The sequence below is a fragment of the Macaca mulatta genome, chromosome 1 (genome assembly GCF_049350105.2).
Source record: "Macaca mulatta isolate MMU2019108-1 chromosome 1, T2T-MMU8v2.0, whole genome shotgun sequence".
NCBI lineage: Eukaryota > Metazoa > Chordata > Mammalia > Primates > Cercopithecidae > Macaca > Macaca mulatta.
The window spans coordinates 142,985,390-143,000,294 of NC_133406.1; the positions used below are offsets into that span (position 1 = coordinate 142,985,390).

Below are 14,905 nucleotides of genomic sequence, written 5' to 3' on the forward strand. Positions count from 1 at the left end.
ATAAAATCTCCTGTTTGGCACAATAGGCATCAAAGAATAATTCACAGGCTGTGATGATAATAATTTAGAGTCTTGTTCTTTCTTCAAAAGTAAATGTTTCCTTCAACTTTACCCTGAAAATTCAACAGGAAAATTGAAATGATGACTTGTGAACTTTTTGTCATATATACCTTTCATTAAACATTGCCTTATCCCTGGAAAATTATTACTAAATAATTTTGTTTCAGAATTGTACAGATATCAAGAAATATTGGGGCTTCAGGGTTTCAAATAATGCAAATGACATATCAGACAAGCAAGACACTTGCATTTTAATATGTGTGAACTCATGCAAGAAAGAGAATGGGATTGAGAGAGCTGGATAAATGTCTTACAAAAAAAGCAATAAACATACAAATCCTCCAGGAAAACTGGTGCAGTAATTTAATCACATATTGACAATATCTATATTCCTAGATAAATGCAAAAAGACTTTCCAATTTATAAATAGCTTACCACCTTCCTTAGTCCTCTCTCCACACTGTTTAAAGTCCTTGGCAGGTAAACACACAAAAGCAAAGATTTACACTTTAAAGGTTTAACTGCCATTTTGCAGTCAGTATGGAGGTAATTGTACTATATTAAAAAGTGGTATCTTGTGAGAGGGAGTAGTTTAGTTGGAGTATAGATGAATAGCTAGTCTGTGCCTCTAACATATTTTATATAATTCTGTATTGATTTTCTGCATTCCTTTTTTGCAAAGATTTTAGGATCAGAAAATACTGAGTTTCACCCTTGGCCTTGTTGGGCCCATGGCAAACTACATTTTGAAAGGCTTGAACAGTTAGAGAATTATGTTTCTAAAATTTATCTTTTTGCTGAATACTATTAACAGATTTGACTTAAAACACATTTAATTGTGAAAATTGTATGTCATAACATTAAAATACAGTCATCTCCAAGTTGTTTGAAATAACTATTTGGCATTTAATGAAAGGAAACATCCCACATTTCTGTCTCTTTAATTTTATAGTACCACCTGTAAAATGCCCTTATTTCTGATTCCCTTAGGCAACTTTAGGGTTGAAAGTTTTGCACATTGACCTCAGCTTAAATATAATTTAACATTTAATTGCCACTCTCCTCTGAAACTGAAAACACACTTGGTTTATTTTAGCACAACTGAAAATAAAGACCAGTGATAGGCCACATCCTATTTATCTGATCTCAGAGACACCTTATAATAGAAAGTTCAGGGTTCTGGTTGTTAAATATTCTAAAGGAGTCATTCATGTAAGTTCCATCAGAAAGATATGAAATGGCTTGTAGTAACGTATCGTTTCCTCAGTCAAAAAGAAAAAAAGCTTGAAATGGGTGAAGATCACTATGTCATTAATCTACTTAAAGATTAACCTTTTTAAACAGCCAAGATTTGTAACGTACTTGTTCTTATTCAAAGTTCAATTGTGTTCAGTACCATGGAAAGTTTTATGATTGAATATATGTAATTATAGTATATAGAGATTTAAAAATAACTCAAGGGATTGAACAAAGTTTTCCAGTAGTTAATCATTAATGAAGATCTTAAATCTGTACTTTAAATACAGACAAAACTAGTTATAATGATCTCATTAGTGCCTTATTAAGGTTATCTATTTTAGTATTTGTCAGGAGAATTCAGATGGAAATGAACTTCTTAACATGTTTAGGAGAGGTTGATGATCGTTTACCCAGTTAAAAGATATACCAAAGCTGATTGTTGTGCAAATAAAGATTCAGACTAGAAGCAACAGAATAGCTAAATGCAGCCGATTCTAAAAATTAATTTTCATGCTTGTGATCTCTGCCGTATTTTTGTTTGTTTTTATTCATGAGGCCAGAAAATATTTTTTAAAATATAGAGGAAGTTGGAGAAAAAGTAGAGAAAAAATAAACAAGACTGAGTTTTATTTTCCTAGGACTTGGCTGAGTGTCAAATTGAATCGAGACCTTTCACAGGTGTTCAAAACTTGAGTTTTTAAAAGAGAAAAATGTGCTGGTTTGCCTTTGACAAAGTCTGTTGCCCTAAGTTCAAATTGCAGAAAGAATAAAATTTTTCAGAAAGAGGCTAGCAATTATCTTATGGTATCAGTTTGCTCTTAAAAAGAACACTGTGATATAAGGGCAAGTGAAGCTGCAGTTATTGATATAAATATACTTCAGGGAGAAGAAAAGAGTGAATGTCAAATCATCAGTGAACATGCTTGAGATCAATTATTCAAAGTGTGGAAGTCCTTCCATTCGAATATTGTGATTCAATAGTTCACCAAGTGGGAGAAAGGAGAATGCAGCTATTTGAGGATGTGGTAAGGTAGACAACATTAGTGAATAGGGACTAAATTGAAAATGATCTATATATTTATGCCCTAGTAATTTCTTCTCTCTATTGTTTTAATCTGCATTAACAAAACATGCTTTTATGGGGTTTTCAAAATATAGTATCTGGCAGAGTATGGAGAATATGCAGATTTATTGAAAAAGATTGAATTTAAAATAGCAATCTCTCTTTGATCTTTATTACAATTTTTCCTCCAGTGCACATTACCTCTTCTAAGAGGACAGGTGAGGCTTTGATAAGTATTGCCATATCTGATTGATCTCTAAATCCCAAAGAACCTACTTGCGTAAAGTTTTTCTGAGCTGATCCTTTTTTTTCTAATTCCACAAGATTATCGCTGGGAATACTGCAATTAACTTCTTCCTGATTTTATTTTATTTCTCTCCCTTATCCTGTCCATTCTTTACACTACATTTAATTTTCTTTTATTTTCACAATCCTTGTTTTTTTTTTTCTTTTTTTTTTCTTTTTTAAATTTATTTATTATTATTATACTTTAAGTTGTAGGGTACATGTGCATAACGTGCAGGTTTGTTACATATGTATACTTGTGCCACGTTGGTGTGCTGCACCCATCAACTCATCATTTACATCAGGTATAACTCCCAATGCAATCCCTCCCCCCTCCCCCCTCCCCATGATAGGCCCCTGTGTGTGATGTTCCCCTTCCAGAGTCCAAGTGATCTCATTGTTCAGTTCCCACCTATGAGTGAGAACATGCGGTGTTTGGTTTTCTGTTCTTGTGATAGTTTACTAAGAATGATGGTTTCCAGCTGCATCCATGTCCCTACAAAGGACACAAACTCATCCTTTTTTATGGCTGCATAGTATTCCATGGTGTATATGTGCCACATCTTCTTAATCCAATCTGTCACTGATGGACATTTGGGTTGATTCCAAGTCTTTGCTATTGTGAATAGTGCTGCAATAAACATACGTGTGCATGTGTCTTTATAGCAGCATAATTTATAATCCTTTGGGTATATACCCAGTAATGGGATGGCTGGGTCATATGGTACATCTAGTTCTAGATCCTTGAGGAATCGCCATACTGTTTTCCATAATGGTTGAACTAGTTTACAATCCCACCAACAGTGTAAAAGTGTTCCTATTTCTCCACATCCTCTCCAGCACCTGTTGTTTCCTGAGTTTTTAAGGATCGCCATTCTAACTGGTGTGAGATGGTATCTCATTGTGGTTTTGATTTGCATTTCTCTGATGGCCAGTGATGATGAGCATTTTTTCATGTGTCTGTTGGCTGTATGAATGTCTTCTTTTGAGAAATGTCTGTTCATATCCTTTGCCCACTTTTTGATGGGGTTGTTTGTTTTTTTCTTGTAAATTTGTTTGAGTTCTTTGTAGGTTCTGGATATTAGCCCTTTGTCAGATGAGTAGATTGCAAAAATTTTCTCCCATTCTGTAGGTTGCCTGTTCACTCTGATGGTAGTTTCTTTTGCTGTGCAGAAGCTCTTTAGTTTAATGAGATCCCATTTGTCAATTTTGGCTTTTGCTGCCGTTGCTTTTGGTGTTTTAGACATGAAGTCTTTGCCCATGCCTATGTCCTGAATGGTACTACCTAGGTTTTCCTCTAGGATTTGTATGGTATTAGGTCTAACATTTAAGTCTCTAATCCATCTTGAATTAATTTTCGTATAAGGAGTAAGGAAAGGATCCAGTTTCAGCTTTCTACTTATGGCTAGCCAATTTTCCCAGCACCATTTATTAAATAGGGAATCCTTTCCCCATTTCTTGTTTCTCTCAGGTTTGTCAAAGATCAGATGGCTGTAGATGTGTGGTATTATTTCTGAGGACTCTGTTCTGTTCCATTGGTCTATATCTCTGTTTTGGTACCAGTACCATGCTGTTTTGGTTACTGTAGCCTTGTAGTATAGTTTGAAGTCAGGTAGCGTGATGCCTCCAGCTTTGTCCTTTTGACTTAGGATTGTCTTGGAGATGCGGGCTCTTTTTTGGTTCCATATGAACTTTAAAGCAGTTTTTTCCAATTCTGTGAAGAAACTCATTGGTAGCTTGATGGGGATGGCATTGAATCTATAAATTACCTTGGGCAGTATGGCCATTTTCACAATATTGATTCTTCCTATCCATGAGCATGGTATGTTCTTCCATTTGTTTGTGTCCTCTTTTATTTCACTGAGCAGTGGTTTGTAGTTCTCCTTGAAGAAGTCCTTTACATCCCTTGTAAGTTGGATTCCTAGGTATTTTATTCTCTTTGAAGCAATTGTGAATGGAAGTTCATTCATGATTTGGCTCTCTGTTTGTCTGTTACTGGTGTATAAGAATGCTTGTGATTTTTGCACATTAATTTTGTATCCTGAGACTTTGCTGAAGTTGCTTATCAGCTTAAGGAGATTTTGGGCTGAGACAATGGGGTTTTCTAAATATACATTCATGTCATCTGCAAACAGGGACAATTTGACTTCTTCTTTTCCTAACTGAATACCCTTGATTTCTTTCTCTTGCCTATTTGCCCTAGCCAGAACTTCCAACACTATGTTGAATAGGAGTGGTGAGAGAGGGCATCCCTATCTTGTGCCAGTTTTCAAAGGGAATTTTTCCAGTTTTTGCCCATTCAGTATGATATTGGCTGTGGGTTTGTCATAAATAGCTCTTATTATTTTGAGGTATGTTCCATCAATACCGAATTTATTGAGCGTTTTTAGCATGAAGGGCTGTTGAATTTTGTCAAAAGCCTTTTCTGCATCTATTGAGATAATCATGTGGTTCTTGTCTTTGGTTCTGTTTATATGCTGGATTATGTTTATTGATTTGCAAATGTTGAACCAGCCTTGCATCCCAGGGATGAAGCCCACTTGATCATGGTGGATAAGCTTTTTGATGTGTTGCTGAATCCGGTTTGCCAGTATTTTATTGAGGATTTTTGCATCGATGTTCATCAGGGATATTGGTCTAAAATTCTCTTTTTTTGTTGTGTCTCTGCCAGGCTTTGGTATCAGGATGATGTTGGCCTCATAAAATGAGTTAGGGAGGATTCCCTCTTTTTCTATTGATTGGAATAGTTTCAGAAGGAATGGTACCAACTCCTCCTTGTACCTCTGGTAGAATTCAGCTGTGAATCCATCTGGTCCTGGACTTTTTTTGGTTGGTAGGCTACTAATTATTGCCTCAATTTCAGAGCCTGCTATTGGTCTATTCAGGGATTCAACTTCTTCCTGGTTTAGTCTTGGAAGAGTGTAAGTGTCCAGGAAATTATCCATTTCTTCTAGATTTTCCAGTTTATTTGCATAGAGGTGTTTATAGTATTCTCTGATGGTACTTTGTATTTCTGTGGGGTCGGTGGTGATATCCCCTTTATCATTTTTAACTGCGTCGATTTGATTCTTCTCTCTTTTCTTCTTTATTAGTCTTGCTAGTGGTCTATCAATTTTGTTGATCTTTTCAAAAAACCAACTCCTGGATTCATTGATTTTTTGGAGGGTTTTTTGTGTCTCTATCTCCTTCAGTTCTGCTCTGATCTTAGTTATTTCTTGCCTTCTGCTAGCTTTCGAATGTGTTTGCTCTTGCTTCTCTAGTTCTTTTAATTGTGATGTTAGAGTGTCAATTTTAGATCTTTCCTGCTTTCTCTTGTGGGCATTTAGTGCTATAAATTTCCCTCTACACACTGCTTTAAATGTGTCCCAGAGATTCTGGTATGTTGTATCTTTGTTCTCATTGGTTTCAAAGAACATCTTTATTTCTTCCTTCATTTCGTTATGTACCCAGTAGTCATTCAGGAGCAGGTTGTTCAGTTTCCATGTAGTTGAGCGGTTTTGATTGAGTTTTTAGTCCTGAGTTGTAGTTTGATTGCACTGTGGTCTGAGAGACAGTGTTATAATTTCTGTTCTTGTACATTTGCTGAGGAGTGCTTTACTTCCAATTACGTGGTCGATTTTGGAGTAAGTACGATGTGGTGCTGAGAAGAATGTATATTCTGTTGATTTGGGGTGGAGAGTTCTATAGATGTCTATTAGGTCTGCTTGCTGCAGAGATGAGTTCAATTCCTGGATATCCTTGTTAACTTTCTGTCTCGTTGATCTGTCTAATGTTGACAGTGGAGTGTTGAAGTCTCCCATTATTATTGTATGGGAGTCTAAGTCTCTTTGTAAGTCTCTAAGGACTTGCTTGATGAATCTGGGTGCTCCTGTATTGGGTGCATATATATTTAGGATAGTTAGCTCTTCCTGTTGAATTGATCCCTTTACCATAATGTAATGTCCTTCTTTGTCTCTTTTGATCTTTGATGGTTTAAAGTCTGTTTTATCAGAGACTAGTATTGCAACCCCCGCTTTTTTTTGTTCTCCATTTGCTTGGTAAATCTTCCTCCATCCCTTTATTTTGAGCCTATGTATGTCTCTGCGTGTGAGATGGGTCTCCTGAATACAGCAGACTGATGGGTCTTGACTCTTTATCCAGTTTGCCAGTCTGTATCTTTTAATTGGAGCATTTAGTCCATTTACATTTAAGGTTAAGATTGTTATGTGTGAACTTGATCCTGCCATTATGATATTAACTGGTTATTTTGCTCGTTAGTTGATGCAGTTTCTTCCTAGCCTCGATGGTCTTTACATTTTGGCATGTTTTTGCAATGGCTGGTACCGGTTGTTCCTTTCCATGTTTAGTGCTTCCTTCAGGGTCTCTTGTAAGGCAGGCCTAGTGGTGACAAAATCTCTAAGCATTTGCTTATCTGTAAAGGATTTTATTTCTCCTTCACTTATGAAACTTAGTTTGGCTGGATATGAAATTCTGGGTTTACAATTCTTTTCTTTAAGAATGTTGAATATTGGCCCCCACTCTCTTCTGGCTTGGAGAGTTTCTGCCGAGAGATCTGCTGTTAGTCTGATGGGCTTCCCTTTGTGGGTAACCCGACCTTTCTCTCTGGCTGCCCTTAAGATTTTTTCCTTCATTTCAACTTTGGTGAATCTGGCAATTATGTGTCTTGGAGTTGCTCTTCTCGAGGAGTATCTTTGTGGCGTTCTCTGTATTTCCTGGATTTGAATGTTGGCCTGCCCTACTAGGTTGGGGAAGTTCTCCTGGATGATATCCTGAAGAGTGTTTTCCAACTTGGTTCCATTTTCCCCCTCACTTTCAGGCACTCCAATCAGACGTAGATTTGGTCTTTTTACATAATCCCATACTTCTTGCAGGCTTTGTTCATTTCTTTTTCTTCTTTTTTCTTTTGGTTTCTCTTCTCGCTTCATTTCATTCATTTGATCCTCAATCGCAGATACTCTTTCTTCCAGTTGATCGAGTCGGTTACTGAAGCTTGTGCATTTGTCACGTATTTCTCGTGTCATGGTTTTCATCTCTTTCATTTCGTTTAGGACCTTCTCTGTATTAATTACTCTAGCCATCAATCCTTCCACTTTTTTTTCAAGATTTTTAGTTTCTTTGCGCTGGGTACGTAATTCCTCCTTTAGCTCTGAGAAATTTGATGGACTGAAGCCTTCTTCTCTCATCTCATCAAAGTCATTCTCCGTCCAGCTTTGATCCGTTGCTGGCGATGAGCTGCGCTCCTTTGCCGGGGGAGATGCGCTCTTATTTTTTGAATTTCCAGCTTTTCTGCCCTGCTTTTTCCCCATCTTTGTGGTTTTATCTGCCTCTGGTCTTTGATGATGGTGATGTACTGATGGGGTTTTGGTGTAGGTGTCCTTCCTGTTTGATAGTTTGCCTTCTAACAGTCAGGACCCTCAGCTGTAGGTCTGTTGGAGATTGCTTGAGGTCCACTCCAGACCCTGTTTGCCTGGGTATCAGCAGCAGAGGCTGCAGAAGATAGAATATTTCTGAACAGCGAGTGTACCTGTCTGATTCTTGCTTTGGAAGCTTCCTCTCAGGGGTGTACTCCACCCTGTGAGGTGTGGGGTGTCAGACTGCCCCTAGTGGGGGATGTCTCCCAGTTAGGCTACTCAGGGGTCAGGGACCCACTTGAGCAGGGAGTCTGTCCCTTCTCAGATCTCAACCTCCGTGTTGGGAGATCCACTGCTCTCTTCAAAGCTGTCAGACAGAGTCGTTTGCGTCTGCAGAGGTGTCTGCTGAGTTTGTTTAGTTTACTGTGCCCTGTCCCCAGAGGTGGAGTCTACAAAGACAGGCAGGTTTCCTTGAGCTGCTGTGAGCTCCACCCAGTTCGAGCTTCCCAGCAGCTTTGTTTACCTACTTAAGCCTCAGCAATGGCGGGCGCCCCTCCCCCAGCCTCGCTGCTGCCTTGCCGGTAGATCACAGACTGCTGTGCTAGCAATGAGGGAGGCTCCGTGGGTGTGGGACCCTCCCGGCCAGGTGTGGGATATGATCTCCTGGTGTGCCTGTTTGCTTAAAGCGCAGTATTGGGGTGGGAGTTACCCGATTTTCCAGGTGTTGTGTGTCTCAGTTCCCCTGGCTAGGAAAAGGGATTCCCTTCCCCCTTGCGCTTCCCAGGTGAGGCAATGCCTCGCCCTGCTTCAGCTCTCGCTGGTAGGGCTGCAGCAGCTGACCAGCACCGATCATCCGGCACTCCCCAGTGAGATGAACCCAGTACCTCAGTTGAAAATGCAGAAATCACCGGTCTTCCGTGTCGCTCGCGCTGGGAGTTGGAGACTGGAGCTGTTCCTATTCGGCCATCTTGCTCCGCCCCCCCACAATCCTTGTTAATGATGCCCACAAGCTCATTCCTAAGAACCTTTCTATCCTTAGTTTTCCCTGCCTGCCTGCCCCCAAGGCTCAGCTGTGCTCCAGTCAGAGCGAACTGTTCTACTCTCCAATGCACCATGCTCCCCACGCCCCCTGCCTTATCTCTTGTCTGGGGAAATCCCAGCTTCCTTCAACGTGCAAACAAACCTTCTCTATGAATTCTTTAGCTGAATTTGATGCTTCCTCTGATGGGAAACATACTTTCAGTGTGTTTCTGTCAGACGACTTATCATCTCGTGTGGTTACTGCATTTCTCTTTTAGTAGTTTGAAAGTTCTTTCAGCACAGAAATGTCCTCTTGGTCATTTTTTAAATCTTGAATTAGCAAAGTACCTGGTATATAGTAGTAGGCATGCAATAAACACTTGGGGGATGAACAAAAGAGGCAGATATTAAGAGCAGAAATCTTCCTGAATAAATTTGCTCGAAATATGTAAGAGTTTGTGAGATAACTTATATAACTAACTTCTCCTTAAACTGTTTAAGTAGGCAAGGATGGCTCTGGAAGAACATAACTGGACAAAGTGTATCTTTGTCCCTCTCACTTTTACTTCCTCTTTTAGCAGACAAATTCCCGGTGTTCATGGCACCTTTCTTCATCTGGGACAAACATTTTTCTCCCCAACTCTACCCTTAGGTAGCAACTGTTTATATATGAAATATTTTCTGGCCCCACACTTGCAGCAGAACTTACCAGCCCCATGTTCTACCCTCTCACAACCTTTAGAGCACAGGTCCATACGAATAGGGAATGGTGTACCTGCTGTAGCTAATGATCTTTCACAGAAAATGTGTGTGTGTGTGTGTGTGTGTGTGTGTGTGTGTGTAATTAGATTCTTCTAGATTTAACACAAAGGAATAGCTTGAATATGAGAAATATCAGCACTTGATTCAGATATTGCAAGGACACAGAGTTGGGGAAGGGAAGAACAAAAAATTATAGTCTATATACATTCTACTGGAATATTATGATGCCTCTCAACCACAAGATGACCATATATCTTTCCTTTGGGAAGACTAAACCCATTCTCCTTTTGTTTATGAATTTAGACTCCTAATTGCAGATTGTTAGTGATTCTACTGCTTTCTTTACTACTTTTCTTCCTTCCTCTCTTCCTTTAACAAATAGAGTGCTTTCTATATGCCACTCTGCTGAAATGGCATGAAGGAAACATACATGGCCCCAGGCCTTCATGGTGCTTATAACCTATGTCCCTCTGAAAAGCATCTGAAATATGGAAGAGTTTACAGTTCTTCATTTGAGCCAAATGATGTGACATAATATCATATGCTTTTCAGAAAGAATTTGGGCAATTAAATCTTATCGTAAATTTGCTGATGAAGTAATTTACCTGAAAAGATAATGAGCGCTGTGGACTGAATTGTGTCCCTCCCTCTAAAGTTCATATGTTGAAGCCCTAACCTCCTAACCTCCAATGTGACTGTATTTGGAGATAAGGCCTGTGAAGAGGTTCGGAAAGTTAAATGAAGTCCTAAGGGCGGGTCCCTAATGCAATAGGACCAGTGACTTTATAAGAAGAGGAAGAGACACCAGAGCTCTCTCTCTGCTATGTGAGTGAGGTCACAGTGAGAAAGCAGCCTTCTCCAAGCTAGGAAGAGACCCCTCACCAGGAACTGAATCAACCAGCACCTCAACCTCAGACTTTCCAGCCTTTAAAACTGTAAGAAATAAATCTCTGTTCATTATAAATTACCCAGTGTTTGGTATTCTGTTATAACACTATAAAATGGACTAAGACAGGAAATTGGTACTGAGAAATGTGGCTGCTGCTATAACAAATATCTGAAAATGTGGAAATGACTTTGGAACTGGGTGATGAGTAGAGGCTAGAACTGTTTGGAGGAGAAGGTTAGAAAAAGCCTAGGTTTCCATGAATGAGCTTTCAGGACAATCCTGGTGAGGGCTCAGAAGAAGACAAGAGCTACAGGGAGAGCCTAAATCTTCTTAGGAATTACTTAGGTGGTCATAATCAGAATATTGGCAGAAATGTGAAAGGTAAGGGGCATTCTGATAAGATTTCAGATGGAAATAATGAATGTGCTATTGGAGACTTGAGTAAAAAGCTATCCTTGTGCAGTTGCAAAAAAAATGTGGTAGAATTGTATCTATGTTCTAGGATTTCTTAGAAGACAGAACTTAAGAATGATAAACATCTGGCAGAAGGAATATCTAAGCAACAAAGCATTCAAGGTGCTATATAGTGGTAGCTTACAGTAAAATGAGAGAGAAAAATGTTTTAAAGATGGAACTTATAATTAAAAGGGAAACAGAACAGAAAAAAATGGAAAAACTCTCAACCTAGCCATGTAAAGAATAAAAGAATGTGTTCAGGAGGGAATGCTAAGTGTGTGGCTAATCGACTGTTTGCTAAAGAGATTAATATGGATAGAAGAAATCCAGGTTTTATTCATCAAGACTATGGGAGAGTGACCATGAAGGCATTTCAGAGATCTTCAAGGCAAGTTAGTACCTTGAAGGCAGGGTTTCTAGAGAGGGGCTTATATCGGACCTCAGCATTAGGTGTCCTGCACTATCTTGAGACTTTGTTCTCTAAATTTTGGTCCATCACCCTCAGCTGCCCCAGCAGTGGCTCAAGCAGGCCTAGGTGCACCTTGATCTATCACACCAGAAGGTAAAAGCTGTAAACCTTCGCAGTGACCACATAGTGCTAATTATTCAGGCGTATAGAATACAAGAGCTCTGGGGCCATGGCACCCTCCACCTAGATTTCAAAGGATCTCTCAGTCTGGGTCCCTAAGAAGAAACTTGTCATAGGCACAGAGCCACTGCAAAGAACTATTACTAGGGTAATGCCCAGCAGAGTGCCAGAGTGAGACTACGGCAGGGAATCCCCACTTTGACATTAATTAGTAGAGCCATGTGAGTCAGGCAGTCCCTGGGACCCCAGAACTGTGGTGTCACCAGCATGCAACTGTAGCCAGGAGAGCTGCAGGCATAAGACACCAAACTGTGAGAGCTGCTGAGTGTACTGAGCCCATCAAAGCTATAAGGGCAGGGCTGCCCAATCCCTAGGGGCCCAACCCCTGCCCTAGTGTATCCAGGAGGTGGGACATAGAGTCAAAAATATTATTCTCTAGCTTTAAAATGTAATGTTTCCTTGTTGTGGTTTGGACTTAATGGAACCAGTTACTCCTTTTTTCTTGCCTATTTCTTTCTTTTAGAATGGGAATGTCTATCCTATGCCTATCTCACCATTGTGTTTTTGGAAGTAGATAACTTGTTCAATTTCTCAGGCTGATGGGAATTTGCCTCAAGATGAATTGTGCCTTGGGTTTCCCCCATATCTGACTTTGGTGACACTCTGGACTTTGGACTTATGAGTTCGTGCTGGAATGGGTTAAAGCCATTGGGATGGAATGAACTAGGCACAGTTTGACCAATAAAAACATTAAAGACTTTTAAAAATGCCAATCAAAACCACAATGAGATACCATCTTACACCAGTTAGAATGGCTATCATTAAAAAGTCAGGAAACAACAGGTGCTGGAGAGGATGTGGAGAAATAGGAACACTTTTACACTGTTGGTGGGACTGTAAACTAGTTCAACCATTGTGGAAGACAGTGTGGTGATTCCTCAAGGATCTAGAGCTAGAAATACCATTTGACCCAGTGATCCCATTATTGAGTATATACCCAAAGGATTATAAATCATGCTACTATAAAGACACATGCACACGTATGTTTATTGCGGCACTGTTCACAATAGCAAAAACTTGGAACCAACCCAAATGTCCATCAATGATAGGCTGGATTAAGAAAATGTGGCACATATACACCATGAAATACTATGCAGCCATAAAAAGGATGAGTTCATATCCTTTGCAGGGACATGGATGAAGTTGGAAATCATCATTCTGAGCAAACTATCACAAGGACGGAAAACCAAACACCGCATGTTCTCACTCATAGGTGGGAACTGAACGATGAGAACACTTGAACACAGAGTGGAGAACATCACACCCCGGTGCCTTTCGTGGGGTGAGGAGATAGGGGAGGGATAGCATTAGGAGAAATACTTAATGTAAATGACCAGTTAATGTGTGCAGCAAACCAACATGGCACAGGTATACCTGTATAACAAACCTGCCCGTTGTGCACATGTACCCTAGAACTTAAAGTATAATAATTATAAAAAAAGAAATGAATCTCTGTTCGTTACAAATTACCTAGTCTATAGTATTCTGTTATAGCAGCATAAAACAGATTAAGACACCAAAGATACAGAACCCTGAACTGCAGGACACAGCAATGATTTATTTAATTGATATTAGATAGCACTCCTAGATTTTGTCTTGATGTCCTTGTACCCTCTCTCCATGATGCAGAGGTATCTTCTCCTAATAGCCAAGCATTCTGAACACTAATGTGCTATTTTTCATTCCCTAGTTAGTATTCTCCCTGAATATGCAAAGCCAATTGGATATTGCTGCCTAGGGGCAATTATTAATACCCTTCTGAACTCAAATGAACAAATGACACAGACTTTATAACACAGGATATCCCTGAAATTCATATTCTACTAAAAATATTATGAGCTAATTATCGTGAAACTTACATTAAGTTTATTTATTTCTGGATGTCGCTGTTAGCTAAAAAATCTGGTGATCAGCAGTAACTTTATTCCGTAATACTATTTGTCTAAATTCATGTGACTTTAAAAGTAATTTTTACCTTTACTTAGAGCACAATATATTTCTCAATTAAAATACTGTAGAATGCATCTCATAAAGAAAGTTTAATTTGTAAAATTCTGAGTAAAGGAATCAAATTTAGACCACAATAGAGTGGTGGGGTTTTCTTAGACACTTAGTCACCTAAGTGGAGAATATCAAAATGTTCTAACTTATGAGTAGATAGAGTACATGTTTGAAATTGAGCATGTTAGTCAGAGACCTGGAATTATTAAAGAAAAAATTGTATTTAAAAGTTTAATAAGAAGATTAAAAGGTCACATTTATCTCAGACAGTGTTGATATAAAAACTATACACTACATAATAGAAAACAGATGATAAGATTGTTTGTACATCACAATTACACAAATTCTACCACATTCAAACTCCCACAGGTGGGGCTGATAAAGGCAAATTGTATTCTTAAAACAGTTCTTGTAGGATACATTACATCTGGATGTTAAAATACTCTGATTCAATTATTTATCCATTAAACATGTATCTGTAAAAGAGCTTACCATATGCCAGGTGCTGTTCTCAATTCTGAGCATAGAGCATTGAGCAGACAGGAAGCAGGGGTTGGTGTGGGGAGGAGAGAATAAAAAAATACGTAAGAATAATCTCAAATACCTCTAACTGTTATGAAAATAGCAAATCTAGGTGATATAATTGTCATAGAAAAAGAGATGGGACTTCAGATTGGGGATCAGAGAAGGTGTCTTTGAGAAATGACATTTGAGCTAAGACTTGTATGAAAAGTGCCAATCATGCCATAATATGGATTTAGAACACCAGGAAGAGGGAAAAGGTCATGCAAAGGACCTACTACCATGAGCTTGGGAATTTAAGAAACAACAAGTATCAGTGAGGCAGGAGTATGATAAACAAGGTGAAAGTGGTATGATGTAATTTATAATTAGGATTCCCAGTATCTAATAATGGCACTGTCCACGGATGAACGGGACAGTCTTGGTATTATTATCTATTGGGGTAAAATTAAAGGGACAAGGCAAAATATAACTGAAAACTATAAAGTTTTGTCTTTCCCATAACCATATGTTTGACACGTGCTGAGGAATAATATTTGTCTGAAAACAAAAACACTTTCAGGTCTCGAAGTCATAGTGATTTTATATTTAAGCTTTGCCTTGATCAA

The 14,905-nt window shown here is 38.9% G+C and overlaps 1 protein-coding gene and 1 long non-coding RNA gene across 6 annotated transcripts in view; one reads left to right on the forward strand and one right to left on the reverse strand.

Annotated features, from left to right (window-relative positions):
• The window catches only part of LOC144338433 (uncharacterized), a 44,244-nt gene extending 35,223 nt beyond the window's left edge, over positions 1 to 9,021 (reverse strand). Inside the window, exon 1 of the long non-coding RNA XR_013412555.1 lies at positions 8,883 to 9,021. This is a non-coding gene — a long non-coding RNA (uncharacterized LOC144338433). The remainder of the gene's footprint in view (positions 1 to 8,882) is intronic.
• Positions 1 to 14,905, forward strand: part of DPYD (dihydropyrimidine dehydrogenase) — an 860,002-nt gene that overhangs the window by 649,955 nt on the left and 195,142 nt on the right. The window lies entirely within an intron of this gene.